Source organism: Rhinopithecus roxellana, chromosome 6 (genome assembly GCF_007565055.1).
Source record: "Rhinopithecus roxellana isolate Shanxi Qingling chromosome 6, ASM756505v1, whole genome shotgun sequence".
Taxonomy (NCBI): Eukaryota; Metazoa; Chordata; class Mammalia; order Primates; family Cercopithecidae; genus Rhinopithecus; species Rhinopithecus roxellana.
The window spans coordinates 75773494-75800184 of record NC_044554.1 but is presented as its reverse complement, the minus strand read 5'-3'; the positions used below and the strand labels follow the sequence as shown (position 1 = coordinate 75800184).

Here is a 26691-nt window from a genome sequence, read left to right as displayed (position 1 = left end):
AAATGGAATGCCATGAATGACAATTCATTGAAGTGACTGGAATAGAAAATACAGCATTACAGGTAGTAAGAGAATGTATTGTTTCATGCTGTTTTATTTCTGTTTTGACTATCTACATAAACATGTGAACTTGGATCTGATAGAAAATATTTCTTATGGTGAATTGTGGTCAGAGAGGTTTGAAAGATTCTGTCTTAGGTGGTCATTTTGTTAGTATGGTTATTTACAGAAAAAGATTTCTGCCTTACTCAAGCCTTATTTATAAAAACAGTATTTCTGCCTTATTCCAGGTATCATATTGTGAAACAATACCATCCCCTTTTCTCTTCAGCTTTGCAAAAGGACAGTCAATGACAAACTGCTAGCACCTGAGAAAGCTGGCAGTAAGCGAATATGACAGATCACCAGAGACTCAACCCTTTGTAGCCTACTGTCAAATACAGGTTCACTATTGTACTACTATCATGCCCTGGAAAATGCAAAAGCCTGCACACTTCCTTGAGATTGCCGTGCAGCTGGAGGCTGGAGAAAGTCATACAGCTGGAATAAGGGAGAAGAAAGGCAGGAAGAGATAACCGTAACATGCGCAATTTCCATGAAATGAGAACACAGAAGGTTCCAGGCACTGACTAAGCACGTTGCTGATCTCCTTGCACTTAATCTTAAGACAATCTGTTATCCGAACTTTGCAGATGAGAAAACTGAGTCAAAGGCCTATTAACCACATTTGCCAATCCAGGGAGGGGAAATTCAAATTCCAACAGTCTGACTTCAGATTCATCACATAGACCCTCTCCAGCCTCCACAAGACCTACCCATCCCTTCAGGTCTGAGAAACTGTAGCTGTGCAAGAAGCATTCAGGACAGACTTAAAGTTAAACACAAAGGAAAGCTGGCTTAAAGAAATAAAAATATTATTATATGTCCCCTAGACACTCAGGATACACGACAGCTTTATAAGCATTTGCCCTATTTCCCCCACCCTCCGGCTTTATTGAGGTATGATTGAAAAATAAAAATTGTATAAATTTAAGATATACAATGTGATATTTTGATATATGTATATATTGTGAAACTATTACTCCAAGGAAGCTAATCGACATATCCTTCAGTTCACATATCTTTTAAGTGAGAATACTTGGTATTTACTCTCTTAGCAAATTTCAAGTGTACACTACATTATTATTAACTATAGTTGCCATATGTTACATTAGGTCTCTAGAACTTATTCATGCTATAACTGGAAGTTTGTACACTTTGACCAATATCTTCTGTTTTCCTCCCTCCCATCCTCTGGTAACCACCATTCTACTGTTACTATGTGTTAGACTTTCTTTAAAAATCCACTTATAAGTGAGATCATGCGGTATTTGTCTGTCTGTGTTTAGCTTATTTTACATAGAATAATGCCCTTCAGATTCATCCAGGTTGTCACAAATGGTAGGATTCCTTCTTTGTAAAGGCTAAATCACATTCCTCGGTGTGTGTGTGCATGGGTGTTTGCATGAGTGTCTACACATTTTCTTTATCCATCTATCAATGAATACTTGGGTTTTTTCCCACATCTTGGTGATTGTGAATAAAGCTGCAATGAACATGGGAGTGCACATATCTTGTCAAGATAGTGATTTTATTTCCTTTACCTATATACCCAGAACTGAGATTTTTGGATCATATGGTAGTCCTATTTTTAATATTTTGAGGAATGTTCATAATGTTTTCCATAATGGCTATACTACTTCCTACTGACCACCAAGGAGGTCAAAGATCTGTACACTGAAAACTACAAAACTCAAAGGAAAAAAATTAAAAACAAAAATAAATGGAATGATCCCATGCCCTTGGATTAGAGGAATTTATGTTTGTTAAAATCTCTGTACTGTCCAGAATTCTCTGTAGACTTAATGCAACTGCATCAAGATTTCAATGGCATTTTTTTTTTTTGCAGTTGTAGAAAAAACAATCTTAAATTTTATATGGAATCACCAAGGACCCCGAATAGCCAAAGCAATCTTAAGCAAGAAAAACAAAGCTGGAGGCAGCACATCTTCTGATTTCAAATTATATTACAAAGCTATAGTAATCAAAACAGTGTGGTACTGGCATACAAAAAGGCACAAAGACCAATGGAACAAAATAGAGAGTTAAAAAATAAATTTTTCAACTAATTGTCAGCATAGGAACGAAAAACAGTGAAGAAAGAAGGTTCTTACATAAATGGTGTTGGAAAAAACGGGACATCACATGCAAAAGAATGAAATTGGACCCTTACACTATACACACACACAAAGAAACAACTCAAAATGGATCTAAGACTTAAAGATAAGACCTGAAACTGTAAAACTCCTTTAAAAATGTGGGAAAAGCTTCATGACTTTGGTCTTGACAATGAGTTTTTGGACTTGACACCAAAAGTATAGCAACACAATAAAAAAATAAAAAACAAGTGAACTACATCAAACTAAAAAGTTTCTGCACATCAACAGAAAAAATCAACAAAATGAAAAGGTAGCCTATAGAATGGAAGAAAATATTTACAAACAATATATCTGATAAGGAGTTAATATCTAAAATACATAAGGAACTCATACAACTCAATGGCAACAAATAGCCTGATTAGCAACAGGCAAAGGACCAGAATAGACATTTTCCCAAAGAAAACATACAAATGGCTAACTAGTATATGAAAAGATGCTCAAAATCACTAATCATTAGAGAAATCAAAACCACAATGAGCTATCACCTCACACCTATTACAGTGGCTATAATAAAAAAAAGTCAAAAGATATTGTTGGTAATGATGTGCCTTAACCTACTACAAGAGTGACATCAAAGATCACTGATCACAGGCCGGCCGTGATGGCTCACGCCTGTAATCCTAGCACTTTGGGAGGCTGAGGTAGGTGGATCACTTGAGGTCAGGAGTTCAAGACCAGCCTGGCCAATGGGGTGAAACCCCATCTCTACCAAAAATACAAAAATATCAGCCAGGCATAGTGATGTGTACCCATAATCCCAGTTACAGGGGAGGCTGAGGCAGGAGAATCGCTTGAATCTGGGAGGTCTAGTCTGCAGTGAGCTGACATCACACCACTGCACTCCAGCCTGGGTGACAGAGTGAGATTCTTTCTCAAAAAATAAAAAAGATTACTGATCACAGACCACTATGATAGATACAATAATAAAAAATTTAAATATTCCAAGAATTACCAAAATGTGATGCAAAGACACAAAGCAAGTTCATGTTGTTTGAATGATGATGTCAATGCCCAGCATAGATGGGGTTGCCACAAATCTTACAAAAATAAAGCAGTATCTGCAAAGCACAGTAAAGCAAATCACAGTAAAATGAGATATACCTGTATTTTAATAAACTGCATCTTTAAAAAGTAGTTACATGTTTAAAAAGCAGATGTGATTATTGTTTTATGTCTAATATGTTCACTGCTCATCACCCCCTAAATTTTATGTTCCACAAAGTCAAGGACAGCGTCCATCTTGTTCGGTGCCTTATCCCAGAGCCACTGAAGAACTGTCAGAGTGTGGGTGTTCAATGTGTATCTGCTGAAAAGATGAATTAATGTACAATAACAACCCATGCCTACGCAAGTTTCTAAGGAAAAGTAATATACACTTTAGTGAGAAAAGAGTTATTTAGGCCTTGGATATTTTCTCACCTGGGTCAAGATACCTGGTCTTTGCAGTATCCAATCTTATACCACTATCAGTATTTGGTTAAAAAAAAAGAGTTGATTGCAACAACAGTAATAATATTGTATACCTTATAAGAACATTTATAATTTTAAGTGCGTTCACATGCATTGTCTTATCTGAGCTTCCCAACAACCTGTGATTTCTGCATTATTGATTCATTTTTCACAGAAGTGCAGTCAAATGGAAGATGATTAAAAACACAGCTTGTCAACAATCTGCACAGCATCATATGTTGGGGATCTTATACTGTATATCAAGATTAAACCTTCTCTGATGATACTCTTTAGTAAGTAATAAAATTCTGCACCCATAGTTATGTAATGTAGTTTAAAAATGTCTGTAGTATTTGGGCAGTGGTAACAGGTAGCAATCATCATGGTCAGTACTGTACTTGCATATAAGTTTATGGTATGTGACATATAAAACACTCCTTAGCAACTTTAAGAAAATATACCCTATCGTGTAATCATATTCTTGCCACTGATTGCAATAGTGTTACATGATTTTCTACCGGATCAAGGATGTCTGGCTCAAGTCTACCTACGTCCCTTTGAAACTCAAGTGGCTGTTTTCCTGGTACATATTGGCTTCGTTAGAGTGCAAGTACAGCATATATCTTGAACTAGAAATAAGCCCAACTTAGAGTAAAATCCAAACTTTTGTTCTTGGAGTACAAAGTCTTCCATGACCTCACACCACTCCTTTCCTATTTCACTTCAGTAACCATGCTGGCCTTCCCTTTTTTCTCCTATCACAGCTGCTTTAACGCCACAGCAACCATTTCATGTGCCTGGAGTCATCTTCCTTCTAATCCTTGTATGATTGGCTTCCTCTCATTATTCAAAGTTGTAGTTAAAATTTACCTCCTCAAATTGGCCTTCCCTGGCCATTCTAAATGCTTCTATTATCTTTATGGAACTTATGAGCATCCTACCAATCATGTATTTCTTTGTCTGTCTCCTCCACCCTAAGCTCTAAAGGAGCAAGGCCCATATCTGTCTTATTCTGGGTTGTGTTCTCATGTTTAGCATAGCAGCCAGCATAAAGCATGTGTCCAAGTCAACACTCGCTGTATGAATTGATGAAGGAAGAAATGAACAAATGAACAATAGCAACAATACATACCAGAACAACAGTTTTTTGTTCTCTCATTCACTCATTCATACAAGATGACAAATGTGGTTCTTGTTTCCAGACCTTACAGGACAACAAGGAATGCAGATAAATAATTTAAATTGTTTTGCTAGGGCAAGTAGAAAGTACTCTGACAGCACACAGAAATAGGGCTTGCCTGATCTAGGGCTTAGAAAGGCACTTTAGAGGAATGTATACTAAGACCTAAAGAATGAGCAGGATTTAGATTGAGAAGAATTTAGCGGTTGGCCAACAGGGAGGCAGTCGTTAAGCCCCCGGGAGCAGCCTGCAGAAAGGCCCTGAATGGACAGGTGGCTCTGTGGAAGAACTGAAAGAGGTCACCCATGGCAGGAGTGGGCGGCAGAGGAAGAATAGGTGTTTAAAGTTGCTGCAGAGGAAAGCAAGTGCCCAGGTGTGCAGGTCTTACCCAGCTCAGTTAGGACAATGAGATGGTGCTGAAAGGTCTAGAAGGCAGGGTGATAATGAGATTTGTGTTATTAAATTATCTCTCTGGCTATGCTGTAAACAATGAATTGGAGGAAAGTAAGACTGGAAGAAAAAAGACCTGAGAGGAGGATGCTACAGTCATTTAGATGAGAGAAGAGAGTGGCTTGGTCTAGGATATTATCAAAGCAGCTGGAGAAGGCAGTGAGAATAGGGATCTTCAGGACAGTTAAAGAGATTTGGTGGTTGATTGGCTATTGAGCAAAAGAAGAGTCAAGCGGGCTTCTAATGTGAGCAACTAGTGAAGAATGTTGGGTTTTTGTTGTTGTTGTTGTTGTTGTTTTTGTTGTTCTTCCTGCAGCTGGGCACATTGGGAGGCAAGTTTGAGAAGAGCGAATGTACACTGGACCTTTTAGGTTGGGTGTGCCTGTGAGACTTCAGTGAAAAATCCCTATCTGTTTCTGGCTGTGCTTCAGGAGAGAGATGCAGACTGGGGTAAAGGAAACTGAGTAGCCATAAAAGTGGATGAAATTAGTCAGGGATGTGTGGAGAAAGAAAAGGGAAGGAAAAAGAAAGATTGCGGGAGGCTGAGGCAGATGGATCACTAGAGTTATCCATCTCTTGATCAGGCCAGCATGGTCAACATGGCAAAACCCTGTATCTACTAAAAATACAAAAACATTAGCTGGGCATGGTGGTGCACACTTGTAACTCCAGTTACTTGGGAGGCTGAGGCACAAGAATTGTTTGAAGCTGGGAGGCAGAGGTTGCAGTGAGCCAAGATCACACCACTGCACTCCAACCTGGACGACAGAGCAAGACCCCATCTCAAACAAAACAAAACAAAACAAAACAAAACACAAAAACAGGTCAGGCACAGTGGCTCACATCTGTAATCCCGGCACTTTGGGAGACCAGGGCGGGTGGATCACCTGAGATCAGGAGTTCAAGACCAGTCTGGCCAAGATGGTGAAGCCCCGTCTCTACTAAAAATACAAAAATTAGCTAGGCATGATCACGCCTGTAATTCCAGGTACTTGGGAGGCTGAGGCAGGAGAATTGCTTGAACCTGGGAGGCAGAGGTTGCAGTAAGCCGAGATTGCACCACCTCATTCCAGCATGGGCGACGGAGTGAAACTCCGTCAAAAACAAAATGAAATAAAACACCCCCCCCCCCCCCCCCCCCACACACACACACAAACCAAAACAGAATACAGCCATAAGGAACAGGAATATTTAAGGAGCAGGAGGAAGACCAGCCAGGTGAAGTAAAGAGCAGCCCAAGTTTTCTAGTTAGAAAACTAGAATTCAAAAAAACATGAATATAAAGGAAGAGAGTATGTGAAGAAGTAGGAAGCATTTTCTAAGTTAAAGAAAATAGAAATAGACTCAATCAAGTGGTAGAAATAGGTTGTGGTGATGAGAAAAAGGAAAGAGCAAGTATAGACATTAGGTCAGCAAGCTTGATTATAAAAAAGGTTACAGAGATAAGGCAGGAAATAAAAGATGTGGCATGAATGAACAATTTTTAGTTATTTTGAGTAATGAGGGAGTTGGGCATGTTTAATTACTGATGGGAATGAGCAAGAGGTAGAAACTGAAGAAACGGGAGGAAAGAAAGTCAGGGCAGCCTTGAGAGAGGTCAGAGCAGAAGGGACCCAGAGCAGAGGTGGAGAAATGCTCTGGACAGTGGAGGTCACCCTGGCCTCCTACCTGGAGGATGGTATCAGGGGAGGGACATCAGCCTGATGGCCATTGCTCTAGTCCCTCTCTGATGATGTCAGCAGATAATAAAAGCACTGACTAACAGGCATTGTATGTATACATGTGTACTGTGTGTTTTCTAAATTAATCATCACAACTTTATGAAGTAGGCACGATTAGTATTCCAGTTTTACATATGAGAATATGAGATAATCTGCCCGAGATCACACAGTTATAAATGGTAGAGCCAGGTACTAGCACACAATTCTAAGATCTTACTGTTTATTCTACAAACACAAAACCTTCTTATGTGGATAACAGGGCGTCAGACCAGGCAAGTGCTGGCCTCCAGTGATTGTGGTGAGGAGAGAGAGGTAACTCAGTATACCCCACCTATGAATTCTCTTATTTATATAAACATAGAAATGCTTCCTAACAAAAAGACAAGATCTTACACCTTGTATGTCACACATCATGAAAAAAAGAAAAAAGGAAAAGGCACGATCTTGACCACCATTGGGGTTTATAGGATACACATATCTAAGGGACTAGTGTTCCCAAAGAGGGCCAGAGAGCACGGTAGGATGATGGTGGGTTCACCATGTAGGACAATGTCAGACCTAGAAAGTAACAGACTCAAGGTCAGAGAGAAGCAGTGATTCCTGATACATAGTGGTGGCTGGTCCCCCATTTTTTTCCGTCCTGGCTCCTATGGCATCATGGTAGAAAGAGGCCATACTGTGAATTTAAAGAGTGTATCCCTAAATAATATAGGTTTAAATCAGGCAACAAAGAAAAAAAAAGTCTTCCTTGCAGCGGAAGCATTGCAGTTTTACCAGCATCAGTCATAGCATATCTCCCAATATGGGGACACCCAAGCCATGGTGGCAAAGAAGCTGGAAGAGGCCACTCTGCAGAAAAGTTGAGATCTGGAGGTCAGATTTGCTGGCTCATGCCTGTAACCCCTGTGCTTCTGGAGGCCAAGGAGCAAGGATTCCTTGAGGCCAGGAGTTTGAGACCAGCCTAGGCAACACAGCAAGACCCTATCTCTATAAAAAATTTAAAAATTAGCCAGCATGGTATCAAGCCTCTGTAGTCCTAGCTACTTGGGAGACTGAGGCAGGAGGACTGTTTGAGTCCAGAAGTTTGAGACTGCAGTGAGCTATGATCACGTCACTGCACTGTAGCCTGGACAACAGAGCAAGACCCAGTCTCTTAAAAATAGAAAAGTAGTCTGGAGCTAGAAGTCCTCAGCTTAGCGGATCAAAGGGAACATTACAATATAACTAGTATAGCACCTTGGGGATCAGTTACCAGAACTCTCAATCTCTTTCTAACAGGACATTATACTGAAGTTCTTCTTGTTTCATAACAGCAACAAGGACCTCTAATCTTGAAACCTACCAGTTTCACCTTCAGCAGTATCAGAAACAATGAATTTTCATTTCCACCAGCCAGAGCAAAGGAAATGAGAAAGGGACCAAGTCTCATGCTCTTAAAACTATCAGAACATGGGTTGTTGAATCTCAGTTTGTTGTCCTCCTTTCCAATGCTCACTTCCTACTTCTCCTTTAATACTACTGCTAAAACCACTAGTGCAAAACTGAGCAATGAATGTCAGAGATAGTGAGCATAATTACCTCATTCTTGACACTAATGGAAATGACTCTAATGTTTCACCATTAAGTATGATTTTCTCTGCAGGTTTCTGGTAGATATTTTTCAAGTTTTAAAAGTTCCTTTAAATGCTTATATTAGAAAAGAAAAAGGTATGAAGTCAATAAGCACTCACCTTAAGAAACTTGGAAAAAAGGAACAAATTAAGCTCAAAGCAAGAAGAAGAAAGGAAATAATCAAAATAAGGGCAGAAATAAGTGAAATATAAAACAAACTATAGAGAAAACCAATAACGTCAAAGGTTAGTTCTTTGAAAACAGAAATAAAATTGATGAACACCTAGAAAACCCAATCAAGAAAAAAAGAAAAAAATTACCAACCCCAGAAATGAAAGTAGGGCATCTGGGCAGACCTTCCAGATGTTCTGAGGATAATACTGAAATAGCATGACCAACTTACATCAATAAATTGAAAAGCGTAGACCAAGAGTGGCCCCTTTTCTGTAAAGGACCAGATAGTAAATATTTTTGGATTTGTAGGCCATGTAGTCTCTGTCACAGCCACTCCACTCTGCCATCGTGATGTGAAAATAGCCACAGACAATAGACACTGGGCCAGATTTGGCCAGAGGTCTGTAATTTGCCACATGCTGAATTACTTAAAATGGGCAAATATCTTGAAAAATACAAACTTCCAAAACTGACACAAGAAAAGAAGCCCAAAAAAACCTAAACAGCTGCATATATATAAAAGAAATCAATTTACAATAAAAAATGTTCTACAAAGAAAACTTCAGGCCCAGATGCATCACAAGTGATGTCTATCATAAACTCTTTCACAAAACAGACATAAATGGACCACTTTCCAACTCCTTCTAAGAGTATACCCTGATTTCAAAATCTGGCAAAGATATCATAGAAAAAGAAAATTACAGACAAATGTCCCTGATAAACATAAATGTAGAATTTGTTAACAAAATAATAGCAAATAGAATCCAGCCAAAGACACACACACACACCCCTACACACTTAAAGGATAATTCATAACCAAGTGTTTATTATTCAGGAATGCAAAGTTGGCTTCACTTTCGAAAATTCACCACAATAACAGAATGGCATGGTCATCTCATGAGATTTGAGAAAGCTCAATGCTGATTTAAGATGCAAATTCTCTGCATGTGGTAATGGAAAGGACTTTCCTCTATCTGACAAGGGGCATCTCCAAGAAACATTCAACTAACATCATATTTACTGGAGAAACATTATTCTTCCCAAAGAATGTAAATGGACAAGGATGTCTCACTACCTCTATTCAACATTGTGCTGGAGGCCCAGTCAATTCAATAACTCAAAAAAAGGAAATAAAAAACAAAAGGAAAAAGAATGGAAGAGAAGAAAACTGTCATTACTTATAGATGATGTATTCCTGTACATAGGAAGCCCTGTACAGCATACATATATATATATTTAAAAACTACTAAATGTAGTAAGTAAATTTAGCAAAGCCCCAAGATATAAGGTGAATATTTAAAAATAAATTTCTATATACCAGCCAAAAACACTGGGAAATAAAATTTAAAAATTAGTATATAAAATAGAATAAAAAACATATCAACTACCTAAAAATAAATCTAATAAGAAATATGCAAGACTTCTACATTGAAAACTACAGAAAATATTGTTGAGAGAAGGTAGAAAAAACTTATATAAAGAGATATACCATGTTCTTGGGTTATAACAACCATAATTATTGAGATGTTCATTCTTCCAAAATTTGTATTTAGAGGCTGCCCCAGTCACAATTTAATTAGGCTAAAAATTAATTAGGTTTGTAAAAATAAACAATGTGATTGTAAAATTTATATAGAAAAGAACCTCAAACAGTCAAAACAATCTTGGGGAAAATAATGAACAAAGTTGAAGGATATATATAAAATGACTTTAAGGATTACTATAAAGCTATGGTAATTAAGAAAGGTGGATTTGGCATGAAGACAAAAAAACAGATCAATGGAACAAGAGAATCTGAAAATAGACCCACATAAATAAATAGTCAGTTGACTGTTGACCAAGGTGTCACATTAATTCAATAGAAAAAGGAAAGAGGTAAGGATTGTAGACCTAATGGGAAAAACCCAGAACCACGAAGCACCTTGAAAGAAATAGAAGTATATTTTCATGACTTTTGGACAGGCAATAACATCTATCTCTCACACATACACACAACACACAGAAAGAAAAAAATGTTTAAAAAGACACAAAAAGCACTAGCCATGAAAAAAAAATTTGATACACTACACCGCATCAAAATTATACCTTTCTGATAAAATATGCCATTAAGAAAATTAGTCCATTTTGTAACAGAAAACTTGTATCCCAAATAAAGAAATCCTACAATTAACAATTTAAAAAGACCAGGCACAGTGGCTCACACCTTTAATTCCAACACTTAGGGAGGCTGAGGCAGGAGGATCACTTGAGGTCAGGAGCTCAAGAGAACCTGGGAATCACAGCAAGACCTGCAAAAAGAATGTTTAAAATGTTTAACTGAATATGGTGGTGCTTGCCTCTACTCCTAACTACAAAAGAGGCTGAGGCAGGAGAATCATTCGAGCCCAGGAGTTTGAGGCTGCAGACTATGCCACTGCACTCCAGCCTGGTTGACAGAGTGAGACCCTGTCTTAAAAATATATCAGGTAAATCATCCAATTACTTGAACAAGGAGCAAAAGATCAAAAGATCTTAATAGACGCTTCACAATAGAGGATGTACGAATGCTAATTGCCCCATGAGAAGTTGCTCAACATGTTTAGACATTAGAAAAATGCCAATTAAAATCACAATGATATACTATTTTATACCCACTGGAATGGTTGCAATTATAAAGACTGACAATATGAATATGGACAAATATGTAAAACAGCTAAAATTCTCTCACATTGTTCATGGGAGTATAACAATAGAGAACTGTTTGGCTGTTTCTTAAATGGTTAAATGTATACTTTCTCTGTGATCCAGCAATTTCACTTTTAGGTTTCTACCCAGGAGATATGAAAATGTATGTTCACAAAAAGACTTTATCCAATAATGTTTAAAGCAGCCTTAGAAATAATAACCTCAAACTGGAAACCCAAACATCAAGTAACAGGATGGGTAGAAAAATTGTGGTATATGTATACAATGTAATATTAGTAAGCAATAAATAATAACGAACAGCAAATACATGCAACAACAGATATGAATCTCAAAAATATGTTCATTGAAAAATGTGAAGGGTATGACATTTTATCCTACTTGCAGGCTAACAAGTCATGGATGCTGGCAGAAGACATGAGACTCCTGGGTCAGAGATAAAGGACAGTTTATTATAGCAATATCATGAGTAATAGTAGAACATTAGCATTTGCACTATCTCTGAGTACAAATTTTCAAAGGATATTCAAAGAGGGCTAGCACATGCAGTGAGCTGTGTTACAAGAGAAACGTTCTGGATTTTTATAAAAGACAGCATGTCTGACATTTGCCCCAGGAAGAGATATTATTTTTATTATACGAAATAATAAGTCAACATGCCCTTTGCTTTGGAGAGAGATACTGTCTCTATTTTCAAGAATGTTCACTATAAAAATATATCTAGAACAAAGGGCAGTCATTACCTCTGTTCATAAGATGTATACAAATGTAAGACCCATAAGGACTGTCTCCCAATGTTAAGTAAAAAATCCACACAAAAAAGAAGATATGCTAACTTAGGAGACTTGCCAAAAGAATTTTCCTTTGTATTTTATCATTGTGTGGTTTTTGTATCAAGTATATTAGAATTTTATAGAAGGAGTGGAAAATCCTTACATCTCTGTTTACATTCCAGAACAGTTGATGTAACATGGTGTTTATCTTTCCCATGATAAAATCACTGAAAAAGGGTCCTTTTTAGGAAGGAGTGCCCATCTTTGACTACCATGACTACCATTTCAATTCTTCCATTGTTAATGGTCTACCTGAGTTTTCTAAATTATTTTGATTCAATTATAGAAAAAGTATTCATAGAAAAACATCCATTTATTTTAGATTTTGACTTAATTATTAGAAAAAAAAAATCACATACCTACACAGTCATTTTAAAATCTCTTACTTACAGGGATGTTTTTTCCCTATCCCTTTATTGTATTTTTTTTTTATTTCTTCTCCAAACTGCAAAAATTTGTCGGCATTATTGGTCTGTTCAAAGAACCAACTCTCATGTTAATGGATCATATTGAAATCAAATGGCATATATGGGTGACAAATCCTTTTGTCTCTTACCTCCATCTCTCATTGTGGGGATTTTCAGTTACTTCAGGATTTGTTCTGCTTCTTTCTCTAAAGCAAAAGTGGTAAACTATAGGCCATGAACCAAATTTGGCCCACCACCTGTTTACACAAATACCATTTTATTGGAACCCAGCTATACCTATTCACTTACAAATTACCAATTGCTTCTTTGCAACCACCACAATAGAGATGCATGCATGCAGAAGACACTATGTGGCCTACAAAGACAAAAATAATTACTACATGATTCTTCCCAGAAAAAGTAGGCCAACTCCTGCTCTTCAGTCAAGACATATTCATGACAGAAGCCCTCTATAAATGGCTCACTTTGCTTGCAAAGCATTTCTCAGGGCTTTGTACTGGGGACAAACACTTCTACTAATAGCCTCTTGGGATATACAGGGGAGAGAAGCGGCTCCAGTTGTCCATTTCTTCTAGATTTAATCCTTATCACTAACCATAAATTCCATGTTTTTTATATTTGTTTAAGGTGAGTTCATAATTTATCTGAAATTTTGCTGAGTGAAAATTGGCTTACCATTGCAATAGCTTCTTCTTTTTATAGGTTTGGACTGATTTTCTCTGTTCTTAGTCAGCTATCAAATCAATTTCATATGTTCCTGGCATTCCTCAAATCATATGTTCCTGTATTTCTAAGAACAATATTTTTTTTTATATATCTTACCTGTCATTCAACGTAATATTTGATGAGAGATGAGGTAGAGAGTATGTGCTCTACTCATGATCTTGTGAGTTACTGCTAGATTATAAAGCATAAAGCTATCAGATTATGTTGTTATATAAAGGTCAAAAAAAAAAAAAAAATACTTGCGTCCAGTATACACTTCGTAACTCCAGGCTTGACCAGCCTCTCTATTCAGGTAACAGGGCTGAATCAAGATAAGAATGCTAGCAATATTGCATCCAAAATTTTTAAAAGAATTTCTTAGCAACTAAAAGTGAGGCCAAAAATTGGCTTTCAGCAGCAAAATGAGGGTCTCTTTCTTATATGTATACTGGTATTTCTGAGTCTTTGCTGAGAGGGAGAGGATGGTTAATGAGAAAAGTTTTATATTATTTATCTTGAGTTCTTAGCAAAAGTCTCTGGGTAATGTCCCTGCACACTACAGATATTAATTTTTTCAAGTTTAAAACACTTCTATCTCTCTTTTGATGATTTTCACACAGCTCAATAATAAAAGAGGAGTACAGAAACTTTCTTACCATATCCCAAGCCTCCAAAACAAAACACTTTCACCAAGGAACCTTCAAATCTGAGAAATTAAATTTATCATACTTGCCACTTTTTTCAAAGACTCTGTCAAGGCAGCATATATATATATATATATATATACACACACACACACACACACATATATATACATACATATATATACGTATATATATACGTATATATATTTGCGCGTATATATATACGTATATATATGCGTATATATGTGCATATATATTTACGTATATATATATGTATATGATTGATAAATATTCAAAATGCAGTATTTTTGCCTTTAATCCTAATACTAATATGCAATCACCATAGATCCAGGGGGAAATAGAGTTTAAAATTATTACCTTGGTTTATTTATCTCACTACAATTTGGGATAACCAAGGAAAGGAATTACTTATAATCATCAATTATATGCAACTCTGATACAAGTTTTAAAATTAAGTTATTTTAAATGACTAAAGCTCATTAAAAAAACTGCTTGCAGTATTAGTAAGAATAATTTTAATTAAAAGCACACTCCAGCAGATGGTTACATTCATTTTGAAAGGAAGAAAACTGAAAAGGTTTCAACTTAGATGCAAACATTTCTCATGACCCAAACCACAGCTTTAGTAGAATTCAAATGTTAGCTTCTGTAATATACATGTTAGTGCCAGTCACAAAACTGAAACACTGTAGTAAAGGCATCTGTTTGTCTGGTCTGTCAAACACTTCAATTCATGCGAGAAGTGTTTTATAATTACGTGGATAAATGCTTTCTTCACAAATCATTCCCTTTCTCTACTTCTCATCCAACATGAAAAAAGAAGCACTGTATAACTCTTGAACAAAGTGGAAAACTTTTAAAAGATTTTAAGAGACGAACACTAAATTCCATTAGTTAGTTGAACAAACCAAAGCTACTGGGATATGAATACCTTTATAAGAATGAGAAGAAAAAAAAGAACCAGTCCAACGTTGCTGACAGGGGAAGGAGTGGACACTTCTTATACACTGATATTGGGAAAGTAAATTTGGCACTATCTTGCAAAGGCTTTGATCTAGCAATTTGACATCTGGAAATTTATCCTGAATAAATAAAAATGCATGTGACATGTCTATACAAGGCTGTTCCTTGCAGTATTATTGGCGATAACCAAAAATGAAAAAGCAACCCAACTAGCCAGTATTATCAACAATAATAATAATCATAATAGGTGGTATTACAATGTATTAGATTAAATGAACATGGACAATTTATTAACACAGAAATATTAAATAAAACAGAACATACCTAAATACAAAGTACACAGCCAAACATGAGAAAGGTGGAAAGGGAGAGGAGAGAGAAAAAGGGGGAGTGGTCAATAGTGGAGTGAGAGAGAGGGAGTGAAAGGGAGTGAGAGGGAGGGAGGGAGGGAGGGGAAGAGAGAGAGAGTGAGTGAGTGAGTGAGTGAGTGAGTGAGTGAGTGAATGAGAGAGAGAGAGAGAGAGGAGATTGATCCCTTCCTGACAACAGGAATGAGCCTCAAAGTGAAGAGGTATGATGAGGTTGATAAGTGAACGCCATGGCAGCTCAAAGAATTTGTACAGAGAGCCAAACATCCGAAGCTGAGGTTTAAACTGCCACATGGGAACAGAAATGTTCCCATTTCAGTTGTGCCTCTCATACTCCCTTGAGCAAGGCAGACATTTGGAACTGAGATGTTGAACATAAAGTTAAGATACTGAAAGTGTTACAATCCTAGAAAAACTCTACCCGTCAGCTCAAGGAGCAACATGAAAGCTGGAAGTATCTGGAGGCTTTAGACCAGAAAAAATCCCTTAAAACAAATCAAAATCTCACATTTACACCACGTGAAGCTGTGGCATCCAAATTGACCCTGCTAATGTGATCAGAAAATCCTAAACTGAGTAACTGCAAAATTAATCTACAACTGGCCAAGGCAGTGGCTCATGCCTGTAATCCCAGCACTCTGAGAGACTGGGGTGGGAGGACTGCTTGAGGTCTAGGGTTCAAAACCAGCCTGGTCAACATAGTTGGACCACCTCTCTACAAGAAAAAAACAAAAATTACCTAGGTATGGTAGTATGCACCTGTGGTCCTAGTTACTAAGGAACATGAGGTGGGAGGTTTGCTTGAGCCCCGAAGTTTGAGGCTGCAGTGAACCATGATCACTCCACTGAACTCCAGCCTGGGAAAAAAGAGTAAGACTGTCTCTATCATAATCATAACCAATCATAATCATAATCATCATCCAGAACGTACAAGATCTATAGAGACCTGAAAGAATTGCGGGGCCGGGGGAGGGGAGATACACTGTAGTGACATTTGCTCAATTTAGGGAAGAAAATTCCTGCAGAAAAAAAAACATAAAGATAACCTTTAAAAATGAACATTAAAACACAAATCAAATTTAACAGGAGATCCAGCCTCAGAACTAGAGCTAGTAGAACAATCTAAGTAAAACTATTAAACATCTCTTTAAAATAATTAATGAGATGAAAGAATAGAAACCACAATGAAAAGATAGGTCATCATAAAACTGATTTTTAAAGAAGCAAAACAAAAAACAAAAAAAAACCCAACTTTGGGAAACTGAGATATAATAACTGAACTTAAACTGAAGAATTGGGTGTGTAAATTGAAGTGTTTGAAAAGCGAATCTTTGTATACCGTTGGTGGGAATGTAAGTTAGTGCAGCCATTATGAAAAATAGCATCAAGTTTCCTCAAAAAATTAAAATAGAATTACCATATGATCCAGCAATCTGACTAACGGAGATACACACCAGAGAACTGAAATCAATATGTTGAAGAGATGTCTGTATCTCTTCCGCCTTTTGAAAAAAAGGAAATCCTGTCATTTGTGACAACCAGGAGGACATTATGTCAAATGAAATAAGCCAGACATAGAAAAACAAATACTATATGATCTCACTTATATGTGGAATATAAAAATGTCAAACTCCATAAATAGACATTTTTCAAAAGAAGATACACAAAAACCAAAGGACACATGAAAAAATGCTCAACATTACTAATCATCAGGGAAACGCAAATTGAAACCACAATGAGATATTATAACAGCCAGAATGGGTATTAAAAAGACCACCACCAACAACAACACAGATGTTGGTGAGGATGCAGACAAAAGGGAACTTTTTTTTTTTTTTTTTTTTTTGAGGCTGAGTCTCGCTCTGCCGCCCAGGCTGGAGTGCAGTGGCCGGATCTCAGCTCACTGCAAGCTCCGCCTCCCGGGTTCACGCCATTCTCCTGCCTCAGCCTCCCAAGTAGCAAAAGGGAACTCTTATACACTCTTGGTGAGAACATAAATCAGTACAACCCCTGTGGAAAACAGTATGGCGATTTCTCAAAGAACTAATAATAGAACTAGCATTTGACCCAACAATTCCATTACTAAGTATCTACTGAATGGAAGATAAGTTATTGCATCAAAAAGATATCTGCACTCCTATGTTTATTGTGACCACTATTTACAATAGCAAAGTTATGGAATCAACCTAAGTGGCCGTCGATGGACAAATGGAAAAAGAAAATGTGACATATATATACAATGGAATACTACACCACCATAAAAAAGAATAAAATCACGTCTTTTGTAGCAACATGGATGGAACTAGAGGTCATTATCTTCAATGAAACAAGTGAGACATAGACAAATATCACACGTTCTCACTTATAAGTGGGAGCTAAACGATGTGTACACATGGATATTGAGTGTGGAATGATAGACAATGGAGACTGGGAATTGTTAGGGGGTGGTAAGGGGTGGATGATGAGAAATTAATGGACACAGTATACATTGTTCAGATGAAAGATATCGTAAAAGCCCTAAATTCACCATTACAAATTCAATGCAGGTGGCAAGATTGCACTTGTACTTCATACATTTATGCCAATAAAATTTTTAAAAATTTTAAATGAGAAAGTCCAATTTATATATACAGCAAAATAGTGGTTACCAGAGGCTGAGGGGTAGAAGGTTTGGGGAGATATTAGTCAAAGGATACAAAATTTCAGATGGGAGGAGTAAGTTCAAGAGGTCTATTGTACATCATGGTTACCTCAGTTAGTAACAAAATAACATATTTTTGAAAAGTGCTAAGAAAGTACCTTTTAAACATACCACACAAAAAAGTATGTGAGGTAATGCATATGTTAAATACCCTGATTTAGGCATTCCATGATACATACAGATATCAAAACATTATGTGTACCCATAAATATGCATGGTGTTTACCTTTCAATTAAAATGTAAAATTTTAACTAATGAAATATTTAGGGGTAAAGATTATGGTATGTGTAACTTCCTTTGAAATGATTCACAGATACAAAATGAATTGATGGTTGGTTATAGGGTTTGATAAATGACATGTGATAAAGAAAATAAAACAAGATAGTAATTATAGAATCTAAGTAGTAGGCATACATGTTACAAAATTCTTTCAGCTTTTCTGTATGTTTGAAAACTTTTATTACAAATTACTGAGAAAAATCTGTTAAATGAGTTGTGTATCACATTGGACACCATCGTCATTATTATCATAGCATTAACAACAGCAGCAATAGCCAGCCCTTATACAGCACATCAACACTATTTAAAAATAGTATTTGGCTGGGCACAGTGGCTCACATCTATAATCACAGCACTTTGGGAGGCCAAGGCAGCTGGTCTGAGGTCAGGAGTTCGAGACCAGCCTGGCTAACATAGTGAAACCTTATCTCTACTAAAAATACAAAAATTAGCTGAGCATAGTGGCAGGTGCCTGTAATCTCAGCTACTCAGGAGGGTGAGGCAGGAGAACTGCTTCAACCTGGGAGGCTGAGGTTGCAGTGAGTCAAGACTAAGCCATTGCACTCCAGACTGGGCAACAAGAGTGAGTGACACTCTGTCTCAAAAAAAAAAAAAGTATTTTCCATATACTAACTAAGTAATCCTTCTAATGATCCTATGATGCAAGTACTGTCATTGTCTGTGTTTTGCAGATGATGAAACTAAGGCACAGAGTAATTAAATAGCTTGTCCATAGTCATACAGCTAATAGCAGAAGCTGAGATTTGAGCCTACTTAATCTGGCCCTGGATTCCTCTTTCTTCTTAATCATATGCTACAAGGAAAAAAAGTTTTATCAGAACCACGAAAAGAAAGAAATCTTAAAATTATCCCAAAACAAGACAGACAGCTTATAATGGAAAAATACTTTGAATGACATAAGATTTTACAATAACAACAATAAAAGCCATAAGATAAATGGAAAAATATTTTTAAGGTATAAAAAATATTATCAACTCAGAATTATATACTCAGCTACATTATTAAAAAGGAAGTCAAAATAAAGACAAGGAACCAGAAATTTTCCTGTAACAATTCATCACTGCACAGTGCTAAAACATATTCTATAGAAAGAAGGGAGCTGGATTCGCAAATAAGGAATCAGGTAAAAATTAAATTAAAAATGAGCAAAGTCATTAGTAAATATGTTGGTAAATCTAATTAAGATCTGAAATAATACCACTCCCACCCTAATTAATGTATAATTTTTTTAAAATAAGGTTTAAGAGCGCATCACCCCCTCCAAGGAAATGCAGCTCATCACCAGCAACGGATCAAAGCTGGACGGAGAATGACTTTGACGAGTTGAGAGAAGAAGGCTTCAGTCCATCAAACTTCTCAGAGCTAAAGGAGGAATTACGTACCCAGCACAAAGAAACTAAAAATCTTGAAAAAAAATGGAAGAATGGATAACTAGAATAATCAATGCAGAGAAGGCCATAACCAAACTGACAGAGATAAAAACTATGACACGAGAAATATGTGACAAATGCACAAGCTTCAGTAACCGACTCGATCAACTGGAAGAAAGAGTATCAGCGATTGAGGATCAAATGAATGAAATGAAGCGAGAAGAGAAATCTAAAGAGAAAAGAGGAAAAAGAAATTAACAAAGCCTTCAAGAAGTACGGGATTATGTGAAAAGACCAAACCTACGTCTGAATGAGGTGCCTGAAAGTGAGGGGGAAAATGGAACCAAGTTGGAAAACACTCTTCAGGATATCATCCAGGAGAACTTCCCCAACCTAGTAGGGCAGGCCAACATTCAAATTCAGGAAATACGGAGAACGCCACAAAGATACTCCTCGAGAAGAGCAACTCCAAGACACATAATTGCCAGATTAACCAAAGTTGAAATGAAGGAAAAAATCTTAAGGGCAGCCAGAGAGAAAGGTCGGGTTACCCACAAAGGGAAGCCCATCAGACTAACAGCAGATCTCTCGGCAGAAACTCTACAAGCCAGAAGAGAGTGGGGGCCAATATTCAACATTCTTAAAGAAAAGAATTTTCAACCCAGAATTTCATATCCAGCCAAACTAAATTTCATAAGAGAAGGAGAAATAAAATCCTTTACAGATAAGCAAATGCTTAGAGATTTTGTCACCACCAGGCCTGCCTTACAAGAGACCCTGAAGGAAGCACTAAATATGGAAAGGAACAATTGGTACCAGCCATTGCAAAAACATGCCAAAAAGTAAAGACCATCGATGCTAGGAAGAAACTGCATCAACTAACAAGCAAAATAACCAGTTAATATCATAATGGCCGGATCAAGCTCACACATAACAATATTAACCTTAAATGTTAATGGACTAAATGCTCCAATTAAAAGACACAGACTGGCAAACTGGATAAAGAGTCAAGACCCATCAGTCAGCTGTATTCAGCAGACCCATCTCACATGCAGAGACACATGTAGGCTCAAAATAAAGGGATGGAGGAAGATCTACCAAGCAAATGGAGAACAAAAAAAAGCAGGGGTTGCAATACTAGTCTCTGATAAAACAGACTTTAAACCATCAAAGATCAAAAGAGACAAAGAAGGCCATTACATAATGGTAAAGGGATCAATTCAACAGGAAGAGCTAACTATCCTAAATATATATGCACCCAATACAGGAGCACCCAGATTCATAAAGCAAGTCCTTAGAGACTTACAAAGAGACTTAGACTCCCATACAATAATAATGGGAGACTTTAACACTCCACTGTCAACATTAGACACATCAACAAGACAGAAAGTTAACAAGGATATCCAGGAATTGAACTCATCTCTGCACCAAGTGGACCTAATAGACATCTACAGAACTCTCCACCCCAAATCAACAGAATATACATTTTTCTCAGCACCACATCACACTTATTTCAAAACTGACAACATAATTGGAAGTAAAGCACTCCTCAGCAAATGTACAAGAACAGAAATTATAATGAACTGTCTCTCAGACCACAGTGCAATCAAACTAGAACTCAGGACTAAGAAACTCAATCAAAACCGCTCAACTACAAGGAAACTGAACAACCGGCTCCTGAATGACTACTGGGTACATAACGAAATGAAGGCAGAAATAAAGATGTTCTTTGAAACCAATGAGAACAAAGATATAACATACCAGAATCTCTGGGACACATTTAAAGCAGTGTGTAGAGGGGAATTTATAGCACTAAATGCCCACAAGAGAAAGCAGGAAAGATCTAAAATGGACACTCTAACATCACAATTAAAAGAACTAGAGAAGGAAGAGCAATCACATTCAAAAGCTAGCAGAAGGCAAGAAATAACTAAGATCAGAGCAGAACTGAAGGAGATAGAGACACAAAAAACCCTCCAAAAAAATCAATGAATCCAGGAGTTGGTTTTTTGAAAAGATCAACAAAATTGACAGACCGCTAGCAAGACTAATAAAGAAGAAAAGAGAGAAGAATCAAATAGATGCAATAAAAAATGATAAAGGGGATATCACCACCGACCCCACAGAAATACAAATTACCATCAGAGAATACTGTAAACACCTCTACGCAAATCAACTAGAAAATCGAGAAGAAATGGATAATTTCCTGGACACTTACACTCTTCCAAGACTAAACCAGGAAGAACTTGAATCCCTGAATAGACCAATAGCAGGCTCTGAAATTGAGGCAATCATTAATAGCCTACCAACCAAAAAGAGTCCAGGACCAGATGGATTCACAGCTGAATTCTACCAGAGGTACAAGGAGGAGCTGGTATCATTCCTTCTGAAACTATTCCAATCAATAGAAAAAGAGGGAATCTTCCCTAACTCATTTTATGAGGCCAACATCATCCTGATACCAAAGCCTGGCAGAGACACAACAAAAAAAGAGAATTTTAGACTAATATCCCTGATGAACATTGATGCAAAAATCCTCAATAAAATACTGGCAAATCGAATCCAGCAGCACATCAAAAAGTTTATCCACCATGATCAAGTGGGCTTCATCCCTGGGATGCAAGGCTCGTTCAATATATGCAAATCAATAAATGTAATCCAGCATACAAACAGAACCAAAGACAAAAACCACATGATTATCTCAATAGATGCAGAAAAGGCTTTTGACAAAATTCAACAGCCCTCCATGCTAAAAACTCTCAATAAATTCGGTATTGATGGAATGTATCTCAAAATAATAAGAGCTATTTATGACAAACCCACAGCTAATATCCTACTGAATGGGCAAAAACTAGAAGCATTCCCTTTGAAAACTGGCACAAGACAGGGATGCCCTCTCTCACCGCTCCTATTCAACATAGTGTTGGAAGTTCTGGCTAGGGCAATCAGGCAAGAGAAAGAAATAAAGGGTATTCAGTTAGGAAAAGAAGAAGTCAAATTGTCCCTGTTTGCAGATGACATGATTGTGTATTTAGAAAACCCTATCATCTCAGCCCAAAATCTCCTTAAGCTGATAAGCAACTTCAGCAAAGTCTCAGGATACAAAATTAATGTGCAAAAATCACAAGCATTCTTATACACCAGTAACAGACAGCTAAATCATGAAAGAACTTCCATTCACAATTGCTTCAAAGAGAATAAAATACCTAGGAATCCAGCTTACAAGGGATGTAAAGGACCTCTTCAAGGAGAACTACAAACCACTGCTCAGTGAAATAAAAGAGGACACAAACAAATGGAAGAACATACCATGCTCATGGATAAGAAGAATCAATACCGTGAAAATGGCCATACTGCCCAAGGTTATTTATAGATTCAATGCCATCCCCATGAAGCTACCAATGAGTTTCTTCACAGAATTGGAAAAAACTGCTTCAAAGTTCATATGGAACCAAAAAAAGAGCCCACATTGCCAAGACAATCCTAAGTCAAAAGAACAAAGCTGGAGGCATCACGCTACCTGGCTTCAAACTATACTACAAGGCTACAGTAACCAAAACAGCATGGTACTGGTACCAAAACAGATATAGACCAATGGAACAGAACAGAGCCCTCAGAAATAATACCACACATCTACAACCATCTGATCTTGGACAAACCTGACAAAAACAGGAAATGAGGAAAGGATTCCCTATTTAATGAAATGTGCTGGGAAAATTGGCCAGCCATAAGTAGAAAGCTGAAACTGGATCCTTTCCTTACTCTTTATACGAAAATTAATTCAAGATGGATTAGAGACTTAAATGTTGACCTAATACCATAAAAACCCTAGAAGAAAACCTAGGTAATACCATTCAGGACATAGGCATGGGCAAGGACTTCATGTCTAAAACACCAAAAGCAACGACAACAAAAGCCAAAATTGACAAATGGGACCTCATTAAACTAAAGAGCTTCTGCACAGCTAAAGAAACTACCATCAGAGTGAACAGGCAACCTACAGAATGGGAGAAAATTTTTGCAATCTACTCATCTGACAAAGGGCTAATATCCAGAACCTACAAAGAACTCAAACAAATTTACAAGAAAAAAATCAACCCCATCAAAAAGTGGGCAAAGGATATGAACAGACATTTCTCAAAAGAAGACATGCATACAGCCAACGGACACATGAAAAAATGCTCATCATCACTCGCAATCAGAGAAATGCAAATCAAAACCACAATGAGATACCATCTCACACCAGTTAGAATGGCAATCATTAAAAAGTCAGGAAACAACAGGTGCTGGAGAGGATGTGGAGAAACAAGAACACTTTTACACTGTTGGTGGGATTGTAAACTAGTTCAACCATTATGGAAAACAGTATGGTGATTCCTCAAGAATCTAGAACTAGAAGTACTATATGACCCAGCCATCCCATTACTGGGTATATACCCAAAGGGTTATAAATCATGCTGCTGTAAAGACACATGCACACATATGTTCATTGCGGCACTATTCACAATAGCAAAGACTTGGAATCAACCCAAATGTCCATCAGTGACAGACTGGATGAAGAAAATGTGGCACATATACACCATGGAATACTATGCAGCCATAAAAAAGGATGAGTTTGTGTCCTTTGAAGGGACATGGATGCAGCTGGAAACCATCATTCTTAGCAAACTATCACAAGAACAGAAAACCAAACACCACATGTTCTCACTCATAGATGGGAACTGAACAATGAAATCACTTGGACTCAGGAAGGGGAACATCACACACCAGGGCCTATTATGGGGAGTGGGGAGGAGGGAGGGGGAAGGGATTGCATTGGGAGTTATACCTGATATAAATGAAGAGTTGATGGATGCTGACGAGTTGATGGGTGCAAGTATACATATGTAACAAACCTGCACGTTATGCATATGTACCCTAGAACTTAAAAGTATTAAAAAACGAAAAAAAAAAAAGGTTTAAATGACTGCATGTAAGATGGGGAGTGGAGAAAAGAATAAATGATCCTAAGATTCTTGAGGAGAGATGTAAGATCTATTAACAATTAATTAGAATGTAAGTGTCTGAGTGGAGGAACATCACTGCTAGAACCACAGAACCTAGAACAGTGCCTGATAATAAGTTAGACAACCAGAGTAAACTGAAAGAAAGGAGAAGAAAGAAAATGAATTCTGGTGTATCCATACCAAGAATAATATTCAGTCACTTTTAGTGTGGATCTGATGTATATTTATGACAAGAAAAAATGTAGATAATATATTGAGTGAAAATATACAGTAATCAAATAAATGTATGGAATGTCAAATAATTTTTTAAATGTATATCTACAGACACAGATACACAACTACATAAATAACTACACTTATATATAAATAGCTAGAGATTTATACATGTTTATACCTATAAATAGGGATGTCTATACATACATAAGGAAATACAGATAAAGATAGACAGTAAACAGAGAAAAAATTTTTGATGTTTGCATGTCAAAATGTTAATAATTTTTCTCCTGAAAATGAATTTATGGATGTTGTTTAAATGTTATGTCCCTTCTTTTCATTTTCTGTGACTGTATTTGTTTTATCATCTTCAACAGCAAACAATAACAAAGAAATCATAAAAGAAAAATAAAGCTGATATAAATAATACCCATAAAACATCATTTAACCTTATAAGCAATAAAATAGTCTAGCAACAAAAAAAGACAAGTTGGAAATAAGAGTTAAGAGAAAAATAACAGAGTAAAATAAGTAGGAATATGCTTGTAGAAAGATTTAAGTTTGAGTAGTGATTGATAATAGCTGAAATTTAAAAGAGGATATTATTTTAACCAAGTATTTTTAAATGTCCTTAAATGCACAATGTAAATGGTCATAATAAAAGCATAAATATCGTAAATTAACCAGAGGCTATTTTATAAGAAAGGTATAATAGAATTGCATTTTAATTATCTCAGTTATTTATGTCCATGAAAGAAAAATTTAACTACTCAGCTTCAGCAACCAAGTGGCAGTTACTAGAATTGCAAAAATGGCACCCTAGGAAGAAACCAGCCACTTCTTTAAATTGAATCCTGTAACTTCAAGCCTATTAAACAGAAACCATTACCTTACCTTCCTAAGAGTGTAAAATCAAGAATTTCTTTTTCTCCAAAAGTAAGCGGTACAAAAACTTCTTTAGTATTATAAATAAGCTGGGTGGTCGCTATGCAATATTGAAAGAGCAAAATTAAAAGGAATAATCTACACTTGAATCTTCAAATGTGTTAACAATACAAGGATCACTCGCTATCTAAATCCATTTAATTCTTAAGATATTGAAGTAAAAGTACTGCTAAGGCAGAAAAGGGGTGATGAGGAACATTGGGAAGCATTTTAACTCAGTACCAGGAAGAGGGTGCAATCCTACCAGGTTCACTTATAAACTGTGCAACATTGGGAAAGCCACTTCATATTTCTGGATTCAGATTTTATCCACTGATAACCAGAAGAGTAGACAAACTAATACTTAAACTCCCTTTCAAGCCTAATATACTCTGATTCTATAAGCTCAAAGAAAGACTACATCTCTGAACTGTTATATAGCTCACAGCACATAGTAAGATGAAAGACTTAACGAAAGGTCACAGGGTAACTGGGACCAAGAGAATTCAAAACAGATTATTTTTCAAAGTTCTCATCTGTAATTTATAATTAACAGAAAACCAAAGCCCATGAAAATATTCACTCTTGCTAAGCCACCCTCCACTATTTTGAATAATGCAAATCATACACATATTTTCTAATAAATACATGATCTACCTAGTTGGAGAGTCTTACACAGAAGAAAATAAG

General features: G+C 36.8%; 1 protein-coding gene across 1 annotated transcript in view; it reads right to left on the bottom strand.

Annotated features, from left to right (window-relative positions):
- The window catches only part of DNAH11 (dynein axonemal heavy chain 11), a 417881-nt gene that overhangs the window by 263473 nt on the left and 127717 nt on the right, over positions 1–26691 (bottom strand). The gene's annotated exons all lie outside the window — the stretch shown is intronic.